Here is a 15,010-nt window from a genome sequence, read left to right on the forward strand (position 1 = left end):
ATAGGATACAATGCAATGGATTGTACATAAAGTGCAGGAGTTCAAAAGCCATCTCTAGCCAGAGCTAAACACCTATTAATACCAGTCGGTGCAAACATGAGGTCAAGCCTGGGGCTAAACCTCCAAACATTAGAGAAAAAATGACAGTTTCCCCAGAAGCATTGAAATTTTTTTTTTTCATCACAATATTTCTCCTCTTCAAAGAAAAAACATTAATTAATACCAACAATATGCAATGTGGCAGCTCTGTATCTGAAATGAGAAAAAAGCTCCCCAAAAACAACAATTCTCACATTGGGAGGTCTTTGTTTCAGGAAGGAAACTCTCGCCTGTGTGACCACACTTCTCTAAGGCGGGGCTCCCTCCTCCCTGAAGCCCCTCCCAGGACTCTGTATATTTCCGCCCTCAGCTTCCCTCAGTTGACTCCGGTGCAGAGGATCACAGGTGCAGTCTGTCACTTCTAGAACACACCACAATGTGTGTCCGGGCTCTGCTGCTCGCAGCTGTGTTTGTGTGTAAGTTGTGGCTCTTCACACACTGAGTCTAACACAAGGAGCTGCTCTGTTCTGTGCGTTGTGTTTACTGATACAACTTTGCTTCTTAATTTTATGCCTTCCGTGTGACTCAACATGTCGCTGATCTATAAGCGTGCAGTAGAGACTTGTTCCTTTTCAGCTCAAACACCTTGTAATTTTCTTCTTATTTATTCTCCTCAGGTTCAGACACCAGTCAGCAGGTCCTGCATCCTCTAGCGCTGGAGGTCACAGAGGGGGAGACAGTGGGGGTCACCTGTAACCACACCATCTCCAACCCTACCTATCTCACCTGGTATCAGCACCGTCCTGGGGGGTCCCCTGAGCTCCTGATCTCGGGGTACAGCTCTCCCCCAGATATCGGACCCCTCTCGATGCATATCACCAAGGACCGCCTGTCCACCACTCTGAGGGTCCGCGGAGCCAGAGTGAGGGACGGGGCAGTGTATTACTGTGGAGTGAGGGACACAGTGAGGGAAGTGAGTGGAGACCTGCACAAAAAGAAAGACAGAGAATTATGGATTGCAGCAGAGGCACCCCGAAGTGTGTGCTGCTGGTGCCACCTGGTGGAGTAACGTTTATAAACACTAAAAAAGAAGCAGAGAGATAAACACAAGTTGGCTCTGCGTGGCTTAGTAAATATGATGTAAGTGCTTGCGTTGTCTTGTGTCCCCTCACCTGAGTCAAGAGCTGCACAAGCCCTTGATAGATCTGGGCTCCAGTGTTCACAGTGAGGACACAAACACAATTGAATTCTGTTTCTTTTTCCTAAATAGGTTTATAAAACAGGTTCAGTCATACAGAAACATTGTTTTACAACAAACACTGGATGAAAAGGACGTATAATGCCCCCAAAATGAAACAAGCATTGTTACACCCAATATAACTTTTTGGGAAATTGAAATTGCTTTTTCATTGACCTACAAGTTTGTGAGAGTATTTGTGTGAATAAAAGAATGGGTGAATGGTTGTATGAATGGATGAACAGTGAGTGAGTGAAGATGAATGAACGCATTGACAGTGATTAGTGTGTGAGTGAGAGCAGAGATAGGAGGCTGGTGTAAAGGAAGAGTGACTGGGCAGCTGAATTGGACAGTGTCAGGGTGGAAACAAACCACCTGAGTGTAAAGACAGTGTGAGGTGGGACAAAGAAAGTGTGGGGCATAATTAGCAAGGGTTTGCATCGCGTTAGCACCACGCAACATGGTGCATGTGGGATGAAACCCCAAGAATGTGATTTATGCAGGGATGGCCTTCTATGGGTGTTCCTCGAGCGTTCCAATGAAACTACCATGGACTTTGTCGCATTCCAAGATTTTTCCATCACAGGTAGACCTGGGAATGAGCCAAAAAGATAGGCCTTCCCAGGTGAGGTATACTCAATCAATCATAGTATCAATCAATCATAGTATCAATCAATCATAGTACTTGTAGAGCACGCTACATACCCATGAGCGTCTCAAGGCGCTGAGGGGAGGGGGCTGCTGCTACTGCTCCAAGAGCCAGGTCTTGAGGTGTCTTCTGAAGGTGAGCAGGTCTTGGGTCTGCCGTATGTGGGTAGGGAGGGTGTTCCAGGTCTTGTCAGCGAGGTAGAAGGATCTGCCTCCGGAGGACGTTTGCTGGATGGGGGGACAGCAGCGAGGACGAGGCTGGCGGAGTGGAGCTGGCGAGAGGGGGTGTAGAAGTTGAGTCTGTTGTTCAGGTAGGCTGGTCCGGCGTTGTAGAGTGCTTTGTGAGCATGGGTGAGGAGCTTGAAGGGGTTTCTCCTGTCGACGGGGAGCCAGTGTAGGTCTCTCAGGTGGAGGGTGATGTAGCTGCGGCGGGGGACGTTGGCGATCAGTCGAGCAGAGGCGTTTTGGATGCGTTGTAGTCGTTGTAGGTGTTTGGCTGGGATTCTTGCGTAGAGTACATTGTCGTAGTCCAGTTGGCTGCTGATGAGGGCCTGTATCACCGGTCTTCTTGTTTCGGTTGGGGAAGTATAATAAGGATAAATATCTTACCAGGTATGGATGGAATTCCGGCAGATATTTTTCTATCTGATCGGAAATCCTGGTGTACCTACTTTGTAATGCTGGCTAATGCGGTGGCTATGGGAGGGAAAGTGCCTGCTTCATGGAAGGGAGCTGAAATTATTCCCATATATAAGAAAGGTGATCGTTCCCAGGCTAGAAACTATAGACCCATTAGTCTGATTGACACTGCACAAAAACTAATGGGCCGATTAGTCCAAAACAAACTGCAGCAATGGATTGACGAAAAAAATATTTTGTCACCCTATCAAGCAGGGTTTCGTCCCTCAACTAGTAGCGTTGATCAAGTTCTCCACTTCCTAACCATCTACTGGAGAAACGTTACTTTAAAGCAGGGGCCATTGTATGCAGTCTTTGTGGACCTAAAAGCAGCTTTCGACCTGGTCCCCAGAGAAATGCTCTGGAAGACCTTGTCGGAAGTGGGCCTAAGCCAGGAATTGCTTACACTCCTTGTTCGTCTTCACGAAAACAACTTTGCAAGAATAAGATGGGGCAAGCAAGGAGAAGTAACTGATCCCTTCCCAGTAGAACGTGGGGTAAGACAAGGGTGTGTCCTAGCTCCTACCCTTTTCTCTATTTATATAAATGGTATTGTTGAACATCTAGAAAAGGTTGCTAGTGACGCCCCTGTAATTGCTGGCTCTCGTGTACCAGTTCTCATGTTTGCGGATGATACACTCTTACTTTCCCGCACCCCTAGTGGGCTTCAAAAAGTGGTGGATGCCTTTGGTGTATTCTGCGATGGGAGGGGCCTTGAATTGAATACCACCAAAACAAAATGTATGTGCCTCAACCAACAGTTCACCTTTAAAGGTGTAATAAAATACAAAGGTACACCACTGGAGAGAGTGGATTCTTTTTCCTACTTAGGCATCACCCTCCAAGAAAACATGAGCTGGAAGCAACACATAACCATGACCTTATTAAAGTTTAGGCAGCTAGCAGGCGCTATCACACTCAAACACCGCACCTCATTGACAAAGCCAGTAAACAGTGTGCTGGAAATCTATTCTATGAAAGTACTGGGGGCTTGTTTATATGGCTCTGAACTATGGGGTTTCTCCAATTTGAGTGAATTGGGACGAGCTGAAAACAGGTTTTTACGAGGGATTGTGACGGTCCCTCAAAGTACACCGACAACCCCGTTAAAACTGGATCTGGGAAGAAAATCTATAGAGGACATAGCGAGGTTACGTCCTCTCCTATATTGGAGAAGGATTATGGTGACCCCAGAATTAAGTCATTATGCAGCAGCATTGAAGGATGTCATCAAATTTGATTGTTTCCACAGTATTCCATGGTTAAGGGAGCTTCGGGAACTCCTAATAAAATTGAAATTGGACTATCTGTGGGAAGTTGAAGATGTAACCTGCTTTCCAACAAAGACTAAGTTAAAAGAACTATACTGGGAAATGGTATATCTTACAATGTTTAGTGACAGTACAAGTTCCAATCTAACATCTCGCTTCTTAAATATAAAAATGTACCCTTTCTGCGAACCTTTCTGGGATATTATTGAAAAACCCCATGATAGAAAACTTTATTTCCAATTTCGCATAGGTGTACTTCCGCTGAACGCGTTTAAAAAGCACTGGTCCCCGGCATGGGACGAATATTGTCACCATTGTAATGAACAAACTGAACACATTTCTCATTTTTTGTTTTGTTGTCCTCTGTATTCGTCTCCCAGACGTAAATGGTTAAAACCTGTGTGCTCAAACTTGGGAACCCGTAGCCAATCGGAAGCTCTCAGGATACTTGAAACTGATTGTTCTACATTTCTTGTGGTTGGTGTAGCAAAATTTCTAGCATGGTCCTGGTTAATTCGTACCCGATCGTTAATGGCAATTGCACTTTAATGAAATTATGTATTTTGCATTTTGCCACATGGATTATACTATTTTATTTTAGGAACCTTACATTTTTATGAATTGTTATAACTTGTTATTATCAGATCTACTTTTATCATGTATTTATTCGACATTTAATGTTTAATATGTATTTTTAGAACTATTTTTAAATGTAGTATTTATTGTATTAGGGTTAGGTGAATGCTTTTATGACAAATGTCGAATAAAGCTTTAAAAATGTAAATGTAAAATGATAAATATCTTAATTTTTCCTTGGTACTTTCCCTTTCTATGTTAGCTACATTCTGCAGCAACACGCAGGTAGAGGGAATGACTCCCCAGATTGTTTTTTGCGCATGAAGGTGTCTCATGTGCTGGGTGTTTTGAGGAACAGTAATCACCAGTACCTGAAAATCAGTGCTGGAGACCCCCACCTGCATCTACTGGCGCAAATTAACATGGGGGGATCTGTTAATATTGCAAGCAGTTTCAATACTACATGTGAGCTAATTAATTTATTTAATAATTCAAATGTAAAAAAAAGTTCCTTCCTGGGGGATCCTACTTTGAGCTGCACACCAATAACACATCCTACCCAATTTGCATCTCAGTGAGGCCCTCTGCCGCGGATTTGACTTGTAATAGTACATCTCGCTCTGACACGCCTCTCACTACACAACTCGCATTTTTATTGCAGCTTCATCGACTATATATTGTTCATGCAAGCCGACTGGCATATGATTTTAAAATGAACCTGTGTCCAGTTAATGGGTTGAGTGCATTAAACTTGGGTCAAGTAGATACTTCAAGTCTCTAGTCTTGATTGCTTAACACCATTTTATAGACTCTTTTATAAAAAAAGGCCTCTTAAATGTCAACCAACATCAAAATCACCCACTGCATTGATTGTAACTCCATCAGCCTAGAAAGCCCTTAACCCCTTCCTCATGACACCCAACACATGGCGACGCTCGTCGTCATCAAAAATGACTGTCACCAACAGACGATATGGCAATGCACAGAAGAACAGAACAGTAAAACTCTTGGTTGCCTATAATGTGAGTGTAAATATACTGTACCTTCCTATTGATATGTACTATTATTTTACAATGATTCCTCTGTGGTTTGATTTAATAAAGTTTTTTTTTTTAAAATGACCGACTAATGACCATTTTACAAGCCACAGCAAAATCTCACATAATGAGGCTTGAGGGAGACAAGAAAGAATGGAAGGTAAAAGATAGGAAATGGTATATGAGTGAAAGGGTGGGTGAAAGGGTGTGCGGTGGCTGGGTCAAAGGATGCATTTAAGAAAGGGTTGCTATGGAATGGGTGCATAATGTACAGGGAAATTTGGTGAAAGACTGGATTAGAGAAAGTAAAGGTCAATCATGGTGGCAATATGTGAACTAGAATGACATGAGGAATTAATAATTGGATTGTTAGGAGGAATAAGCAAGGCAGCTCTTCTCCTAATAGGAGTGTGCTGCTGCTCATCGACTCTGCTCAGCTGGTTTATGCAGGATTAACACTATCATTCAAAGCTCTGGTTCTAAGTGGTGTTTATTATGTGTATTCTGTGTCCTGCTATAGTTGCAGACAGTAGCATACTAGCAGAGGTGCGGGCTAGCAATGAGCATGACTTCATTATTTTTGCACCACACAAAACTTGTACCACATATAATGCATAATGTTTTACTCATCAATGAGAAGTCATTTATTTTTCAGCTCAATGGGCCCGATTCACAGAACTAACTTAAGACAAAATCCTAAACTTAGTACCATTTTGGTATTCACAGAAGGCACTTACTCATTTGGTGTTCACAGAAGGCATTTAGGAGTCCTAAAGTTAGGACTCATAACTTTAGGACTCATAAATGCCTTCTGTGAATACTTAAAGTCTTAAAGTTAGAATTTTTCACAGTGTAGGAGTAGTGTAGTTAGGATTCCTAACTTTAGGACTCCTAAATGACTTCTGTGAATACCAAAATGAGAAAGTGCATTCTGTGAATTCCAAAATGATTGTAAGTTTAGGATTTTGTCTTACTTTAATTCTGTGAATCGGGCCTGTCCGAATCTGTTTATAGTTAAGTGAAAAACCTTAAGGAAAAAATAATAATAACATTTGTGTTTTTTAATCCTGTGATGTTATTCTCTGTCTGTTACTTTTCTTCAATACAGACAGTACTTTTTATGTTTGTCTACATGTGTTGGCAAAAAATAAAATTGGCCTTGTGACTCTCCTAATCATAATCACCTCAAATAATTTCCAATGGCCCTAGGAGACCAGCATTGTCCTGCTACTTTGCCACCCAGTTATTAAAAACAATAGTTTGCACTGAACCTTATTTACAATTTGTCTGTTTTTTTCTCAATTTAGCTGCTCCTGCTGGTTCAGCTTGACAACCTGACAGCCAGGGTTGAGCGGCTCGTTTGTGGTAGCAGAGGCTGGAGCAAGTCCAGCAGGAATACCGGTGGCTGATGGTTCTGAAACAAGAGGAGACGGACATAAATGTACAACAGTCAGCACCCAGTGCAGGCAGTCCCCCTCAGCATCCAGCCTTCCATCCAACCCATTGACCACACTGCCACCAGCCACCTGCTTCCACCCCACATCTATGGCAACAGGCCATTGCTGCGCTGCAACCTGCAGTGGCTCGACACCATTGAGGACTGACTCAACTCGATGGAGCAGAGCATGGTCCAGATCCAGTACAACGCCATAATTTCCTCTTTTTGCCTTTTTTACATTTTTTGTTTTGGTCGGAGGAATGTGCTGATTGAGGGGCTGGGTTGAGAGGATGTGAAGGGAGTTGGAACTGGAAAGACTTTCCTGGACATTTTTGAGTTTTGGGTCAGTTTTGTTTGGAAGAGGGGTGGGCACGTTGTTTGGGTGGAGAGGGTGGTTGCTTTGTAAATAAATAAATGGAGAAACTGTTTTTTTCTAATCTAAATGTATGCTTAAAGTAGTTTATTTTACTTTTACTTTGCATGCTTCCTTCAAGTAGTTTTACACAGCCTGTTTAAGTGCTTGTAACTTAAGAGAGAGTGAAGCAATGAGTTATAGAGTCTCGGCCTATACTGAGCGTTATGGGGGTGATGCCATGATGACCTATATGGTGTCAAACTTCTGAACTATCTTGATAAAAAACAGTAGCAATTATTTTTTTTCTTACTAAGTTAAATTACACCCATATTAGTTGTCTTATCTGAATATACATGCAAAATTAACAGTGGAGGCATCACAACTTCACAAGCGAGGTCCCACTTCCAGTTCCACCCAGGTGAAGAATTATCTGAGTGATTGGTTGATTATCCATCCTAGGCAAGTAAATGGAAGTAGAAAGCCCAGACCATTCATCATCATCTTCATCAAGAATCACAATAGATGTGGAGTGCAGTGCACAGCAGCTGAGAAAAAGTAGAGAATGAAACAGAATCACTGTATTTTGCATTGTTTTTAGTTTGTTAACTAAAGTGACTGTTCTGGCCTCTGAAGAACCAGAAAAAATTAGCAACCCTGCATTTAATTAAATCTGGCTAAGTGTGAAGCGGCTGATCCTAAAATAAGCACCCACCACTCAAGCCCCAAACAAAGCAAATTAATATTCATCTCAATAAATTTCCCATATTTAAGTTCAACACACACCCTCTATCAGTGTCTGCCACCATATGAACCATCAATCAACTTAATTCATCACTCACACAATCAGTCACTAACCATTGCAATAGTTGAAGTTACCTCATCCAATCCAATCATGGTTAGTTCAAATAGGTACTCAACCATCTTTGATGCAGGCAACATAATGTAATTTGGTATTGGAAGGCAGTTTATATAGGTAATAAATACATTTAAAGGGCAACACGTCTAGTGCTACGTGATCAAAAATTGTATAGACATTAGGTAATTGGCATGCAAATGCGATAGGTAGCGCCTCCAATGTTAAGAAGGATAGTGGAGGCTTCTTCAATGCACACTGGTCGAACTGCAATTCAGCAATATATATGTGACGAATAAAAACGTGTGGCCGCATGAATCTGTCTGACACAAAAATGATAATATATACAAATAAACTAAGTTCAATGAGAAAAAAAGTTAAAAGTTCTATGGGGGCACAGACATACTTAGTACAGGAAGTGGAGTTTGTCTTCAAACTCCAGTAATTCACCCTGAAGTTGGTCAACTAGCACATTTGATTCACCAATCACCCTCCTCTTCCTCATGTCCCCCTGTTTCAGGAACAGTGTAGTTGTATGTTAGTCATTCTCTTCACATTTCGAGGGGAGGGAATGGTCCTTCTCACTGTCATGACTGCACCAACTGCACTGAACACACGTTCAGCAAACCACTTGTGACAAAACAAGCAGATACTTTATTGTCAGCCTGCTGAGCTCTGGCCATTGGTGCATCATTACATACAAACACATCAATGGATTTTGTCCACATGGACCTCTTTTGGAACATCCAGATACTTCTGGAACATCCTGTGGATGGTCATTGGTGCTGCCACTGGCTCAACATGTTTTGCCTTTGCCTCTGCACTGGACTTGAGCCAATTGAAATCAATACAATGCAGAGGTTGGAGTGGGTCCTTTTATTGCTATTCTGGCTGCAGTGATGTTCTGGCTGATGGTGTTGTTTGTGACTGATGAGTACGCGGCCCATCCTCATGAGGCTGCAGTGGAAGGCTGAAGAAGCAGGGGGCGGACCAGGGCACAGGCAGAATTCTCAAAGGAAAATCTTGGGTCAAAGCCCCAATCCTCAGGGAGCCGTTCTGCTCCTGCCTCACCTGGACTATCCATGGACTTGGGCCGTCTCAAAGTGTTAACCCTCACACTCATACCCTACTGGGCTCCACCCTTAAACTGGATTTACCCTACCATGGACACATCTCCCTGTCCCCGTCTTACGGGTTTCCTCACGTACATTGCCTCACACCTTTGGCAGCCTTTCAGTACATGACGCCTTTGGCACATTTAACCAAACGATGAGTCTCCCTCTCTTCCTTTCATGCAATGTTTGTGCATGCTTATTTACCAGTCTTGTAAATAATACTACAAATGGGGGTGGGGTCGCACACTACTCACACACCGGCGGTGTCACCCCTAAGGACTCTGGTCAATGTAGTAGAGTGTTCGCGATGCATCATCTTTCGATCTTCTGCTATCTTCGCTGTCTTCGCCATCTCTGGACACGTGTTTCGGGGTATCACCCCTCGTCAGCAGGGATAGGCCGTGTACTGGGGTTGCCGATGGCTGCCAATATCTGCCAGGTATAGTACCACTCAGGCGCGTAGGTGCGGGATCCCAGGCTCGTCAGCCCACTGCTCATGGGAGCTTTGAAGTTACAAATGGGGGTGGGGTCGCAACATTCAAGGTCACCAGCATCTCAATAATACTAGAGAGAGGCTAGCGATCTACCCAAATTTGAGATCCATCAAATCCACACACATTCTCAAGACTTGATAGCCTTGAAGGCCAAAACTATGGAGGCCAACCACTCCGACACTTTGATGGGCTCAATCTCTCCCATTGAACATAATGTTTCTAATTCTTGATTTAGTTAGTCATGCAGGCTAAGTGGTACATTGTGCACTTTGTGAGTTACTGCTCTTGCCCCTTCCTTGTGAATTATATGATGTTGGAATCCTTTCAGTTACCTCTAGTTCTCACTAAATACAGTATAACTCCAGATCCACTCATCAACCGTCAAATCTCCAACCACATTTTCTTTAGCTGGGGTAGCAGACAGGAGACACAGTAAAATTCCTTCACATCTTGTCTGGACAGAAACATGTCAGGATGGTTGCTGTCCAAAATAATCCTGAGCTCACTTTGCTCCTCCCACCCCAGAAAATGGGCCCCGTTATTCACAACATATACAGTTCCATTCGCAAAATGTCCACCAAATTTCAAATTAGCCTCAAATTTTGTGTGGGCCTCCATCCTCTTGCCCAATAAGCAAAACGTTTTATGTTTCATTGGTGCAATTAAATGTCCCCCAACCCATCCAAATCCTTGCCATTAATAAGCCTAAATGTGGAACCCAAATCAGCTAAGATATTTACCTTCTTGCTACTCACACTAATCACACAACCTGGAGATTTTCTCTTGTGTGACCTCCACCATGGATTATATTTCAACCACACCATCCTCCTGCATGAATGAAGAAGACAGTATTGGTAACACATTGATCTAATTATCTGAGTCATTGAGGTTTCCCTCAATGGTTTGATGGTTTGCGCAGTGATCTTCTGTGCTAAGATAGCCTTACACATCTGTGCAAAGTGCCCTTTTAGCCACACTTACAACATGCGAGTTCTGCCTACTTAGTCTTTGTTCTAGATGCACCAAACCTGTCTTGGTCCCCTTGAAGGGTTTAGGAAACTGTCTCGGTCCTGGGACGGACCGACTTCTGGTCGGCAGTCCCAACCGCCTAATTTGGATGTGACTGAACAATGTTCAGTCTCATTACTACATTTCTCTCTGGGAGTGTGCATTATTGCCTTAAACCGAACATAATACATGCTCCCATAAGGAAATATGAGGGCTGTTGATTCCTGCACCCCGTGGTAGGCACCTCCAGGTGTCTGCCACAGGGTGCAGGGATCAACAGGGGGGTAACATAGGTGCCCCATTAGCCACCAATGGCAGGCCTTGCCCTTCTGGGGGCCCCAAACATGCTTGCTAACATGGATTTCATATCAGACAGGCCAGCATGGAAACCATGCATCGTAATCCAAAGGGCAGAAAGGCCTGCCCTTTAGGATTATAAACTAGTTCCGACCTGAATGACTGGACAGTTTAGTTTCCGATCGCCAGTTTAGTAAGCGGGGGTCGGAAAGTAAACTGAGGGGCCAACTACGATGCAGCCCAGAAGGCTCCGACTATCGTCAGAGCCTTTATAGGCTGCATCGTATTCAGCCCCTCAGTTGTTTGATTACCCTAAACTGGGCAGTCCAACTCATTTCCTTCATGCAAAGCAGAGAATGTCCGATACTTTGAGGAAGAGTGAGGGCAGTTTCCAGAACAGGGTCTTCAAAGGATATCAGCTTTTCCTGGAGTTTCCTATTACATGTTATCTTAAGTAAATGTTCAAGGATGATTCCATTCCTAAATTCCCTGTAGTAGTAAGTGACAGCTAAATTTCTAAGTGCGGGGACAAAATTGTCAATGGATTCACCAGGAATTTGAGCATGTTGAAGAAACTTATGGTGATATAACACCACATTCTTTTTGGGATTAAACCTTTTGTTCAAAGTTGTAATGATGAAGGTGTGATCATCAATCATAATAGTATCTCCATCATCCCCACCAAACACATGTGAGGTCACTACTTCTAGAGATAAAATCTTTAAAATGTTCCTTCCTTCAGAACCTAAATTGTAAATTAAAAGTGTTTTTTTCTTTTTAAATTGGAATGTGTCCTCATCAATGGCTTCCAATTAGGCATCGATGTGTCCTTCCATTGTTGCCAATTCAATTGGGTTGTTCTTGCCGATTGGAAAAAAAATAGTGGTGCTAAAATTCAATCCATTAGGTGACCGTGTGTGGGTGAGTTTATGCCTCACTCCAAGAGGAGAAGATAAAGTACTATGAGCACAAATTCAAAATGCCACTGTGCCTGCTTTACTTGATGTTAACATTGTAAACATTTGAGAGAAAATAAGATGTCAAAATCCCACAAACTATTCTTTTATGCCCAAAACTATAACAATACACTGACAATAGTGAATGTAATAATGTATGTATAGCAAAAAACAGAATATGAAGGAGGGTCTACAGGGGAATCTATTTAGAGACCTATTTGCATCCTATCCCCTAATCTAACTAGCAACAAATACACAAGGGATACTAAAGGTCTGTGCGTGGCTCAAAAATGTCTGCTTGCTCAAAGATGGGTGCATGTAAAAGCTTGGTCAAGTGAGAAGAAAAAAGATATATGAAGAGAAATGTATAAAGAAATATACCCATCAGCCCACCAGGTGGCGGAAACTCATCATCTGGGATTTTCATAAAACTGGTATCTGCTAGGTTACTCACTTAAGATATCATGAGAAATCCTAGTAACAAATCCACCAGTGATGGAAGCCAAAAAGCTGTGGTACAAGTGCTGAGTGGGAAGAAGTTGCAGTGCTCAAAAAGTGTATAAATCAAAATTAAAAATGTGAAAGATAAAATTTCTTAGTGTGGTGCCAAGAAATGACTTTATTAGAGAGGCCACCACAATGGCAAGGTTAAAAAACAGAGTGTAGATAGTGCTAACAATACTACTATCAATAGATGGAACTGGTCGACATGTTTCTGTCAAGAAATGGCTTTCTTCAGGACCTAATGATGTTAAAACACTACTGCAACAAGTGAGGACAGAATAGATATTATCTATCCACAAAACAAAACAAAAGTGTACCATGCAGAAAATGATAGCCTACCGTATATTTAATATTGAGTAGTAGGACAATGGAGACATGGGGCTAGATGTAGGTAAGTAATATTTACCGACTCTTAAATACCGAATTTTACCGATTCGGTATTTAAGAGTCGGTAAATATGAAGGGGGGACATGTAGGGAAATCCAGATGTTTTTTTACCGAATCGGTAAAAATCGGTATTTACCGATTCGGTAAATACCCGGTAATGCCCATTCATTCCTATGGGCTTTGAAGCCCATAGGAATGAATGAGCATTACTGATTCGGTATTTACCGAATCGGTAAATACCGAATTTCACAAGGGTGCAGGGGGTGTCACTTTGACACCCTCTAGCACCCCCAAAACAGGTTCGGGTGCCATGTGGCAGGCATACCTGCCCTAAGGGCAGGTCTGCCTGTCATATGGCACAGGTGTGCATGCACACATGTGCATGCACACCGGAATCGGTATTTTACCATCAAATAGAATTTGATGGTAAAATACCGATTCGGTAAGGCTTGTGGGACTCAGAAGAGTCCCACCTACATATCAAATTTACCAAATCGGTAAAAATACCGATTCGGTAATTTACAGAATCGGTAAATTTACCGATCGGTAAATTTACCGATTCTGTAATAATTTGCCCCCTACATCTCAAATTCCTTTTACCGGTCGGTAACGGCCGAATTCGGCCGTTACCGACCGGTAAAAGCCTACCTACATCTGGCCCATGGTCACAAACAAATCTCACCTGTAAAAAAGACAAATACATACAGATACAATTTTATGGAGAGAGCAAAGGTTATGTGAACATAAACATATAATGGACTATGATCAAATCTTGATTCATCCTTATATTTCATTTTTTAGAAAACTCACCCAAACATTTGATGGGGAAAAGCCTCACCTCGCCTGGCACTCGCTCAGGTTGAGAGGCCCCGCTCTGGAGAGATGGAAAAAAGGGAGGGGAAAACAAACATCCATTTCACACAAGACGTTAATAATTAGGCTCCCATATTTAACCATCACTCTTGAAACTAACTCTAGTGCATGATGAACATAAAAAAATAGCGATCTCAGCAAACCAAAAGAACTGATGATCGACTGCAATTGATTAGATCAAATATTGAGGATTGGGCTAGTGCGAATCACACTAGATGTGAGGAACTAGATGTAGGAAATTGCAAACTAGCGTAGAAAGAGGATCCATACATCAAAGATGTGGATATGACACTATCAGTGGTAGTTTGTATCCCACAGATAGGAGTAAAACAAATGCCTCTAGATAAAAAGAATCTCAAGATGAATAAAGAGAAATCCATGCTGCACAAGTGGAGAAGCAATAAAGTCCTCCTAAAAGGTCAAAAAAAGATCCCAAACAGCAATCCTCAAAGGTTCGGCGTGGAACCGTAGCGCCAGATGAAATGGCCACCCACCTGTCCGTCGGTACCTCCGGCTTAAAACTGAGCCGAGGGGAAGGTGTCGGCACATGTGGTGCGGCGGTTTAAGATAGGAGACTGCGGACCAGAGAGGAGACAATGCTCCTCCTTTCTGATTGGTTAGCCACAAAGAACCGGAAACCGGAAGTTAATGTCAAACGCTCTGGTATTCTGCGCCGCTTAGTGGGGGCACCATAGACTCGTACCAAAAGACGGGACCGTTCTTGCAAGTGTGTCAAGATAGCAAAAATGGGTCTCACACATTGATTCACTGTCAGAAGGAATAATAAATGAATAAACTGCTCAAAATGCGAACAGATGGCTCACAAATCAGAGTGGAAATCATGAATTCCCGAACCTCATTGGACTGCGGACCAAAGAGGAGACAAAGTTCCTCCTTTCTGATTGATTAGCCACAAAAAAAACGGAAACCGGAAGTTAGTGTCAATCACTCCGGTATTCCGCGCGGCTTAGTAGGAGCAACTTAGACTCGTACCGAGAAACGGGACCGTTCTCACAAGTGTATCAAGATGGCACAAGGGTCTTACACATTGATTAAGTCTCGGCTCAATATCAGAAAAATGATAATAAATAAGTTAACTGCTCATAATGCGAACAGATGGGTCACGAATCAGGGTGGCAATCATGACTTCCCGAATCTCATTGGTTAGCAGGAAAGCTCAATTCTGATTGGTCACAAGTGTTTCCGAAGGAAGAAGCATTTGTATACACTGTATATTAGCATCC

The sequence above is a fragment of the Lissotriton helveticus genome, chromosome 3_1 (genome assembly GCF_964261635.1).
Source record: "Lissotriton helveticus chromosome 3_1, aLisHel1.1, whole genome shotgun sequence".
Taxonomy (NCBI): domain Eukaryota; kingdom Metazoa; phylum Chordata; class Amphibia; order Caudata; family Salamandridae; genus Lissotriton; species Lissotriton helveticus.